The 829-nt window shown below is 39.3% G+C and overlaps 1 protein-coding gene across 1 annotated transcript in view; it reads right to left on the bottom strand.

The window, feature by feature from the left end:
- LOC109536434 (N-acetylglucosamine-6-phosphate deacetylase-like) overlaps nucleotides 1-829 on the bottom strand; it is a 77,726-nt gene that overhangs the window by 1,218 nt on the left and 75,679 nt on the right. The gene's annotated exons all lie outside the window — the stretch shown is intronic.

Raw genomic sequence — 829 nt, 5'->3', positions numbered from 1 at the left:
TAAAAAAAGTGCATCCTTTTCGTCGCCCGGGGAATCACATTCCTTACTGGTAACTGACAACGTTGTGTAAAGGGCTGTGTTATTAGTAAATTTAAAGACTAGTAGCAAAATTCAACAAAAATCTCTTAAAGAGCTGCCAATTATATGAATTGAAAATTAAGTGCAGCAAATTCCTGACCAAGCTAAACTAAATTACGTTAAAATTACCCCAAAAACACATTAGTTGGACCGTAATCAATTTTTTTCTAGGTTAGTTTTGCGATTTTTTTTGTCAACAGTCAACCATCTAAAAATATCTATGATTTTCTAGGAGCTCAGCTAGATATTTATCTAGGACAAAATGTCCAACATTCTGGGCCCCGAATGGTAAGCTAATCGCTTAATACACTAAATTACATTTATCATAAAAATATTCGCGTTTTAGGAGCCTGTCGCCCGATGGAATAAACGCTATAACAGAGAATGGGGCCATTTCCGACCAAAAACTCATCCTCAAAGGAGCCCTAGACGTACGTGACTAAATCTGGTTATGGAAACAGGTAATAAACTTTTGCTATTGCAGTGTGATCTCAAATCGATTGGAAAGCCTGCTCTAGCTAATGAGTTGGCCAAATCCGAAGTGAAACAATTAGTACTGCAAATACAGAAAATCAGAAACATTTCAGCGCCCAAAGAGAAAGAGGGCTCACAGGCAGCCCCTCGAATGTTGAAAATTACCCTAACAGATGGTGAATCTTATATACAAGCCATTGAGATGGCCCCAATCGGTGCCATTAGCAGGGAAAATACAGCGCCCGGCACCAAAGTGCTTGTCAAGGGGGCGAAGATC

Source organism: Dendroctonus ponderosae, unplaced genomic scaffold (genome assembly GCF_020466585.1).
Source record: "Dendroctonus ponderosae isolate FM_Combo_2020 unplaced genomic scaffold, Dpon_F_20191213v2 Dpon_F_20191213_1, whole genome shotgun sequence".
Classification (NCBI taxonomy): domain Eukaryota; kingdom Metazoa; phylum Arthropoda; class Insecta; order Coleoptera; family Curculionidae; genus Dendroctonus; species Dendroctonus ponderosae.
Note: the sequence above shows the minus strand (reverse complement) of the source record. Positions and strands in the feature narration are given on the sequence as shown.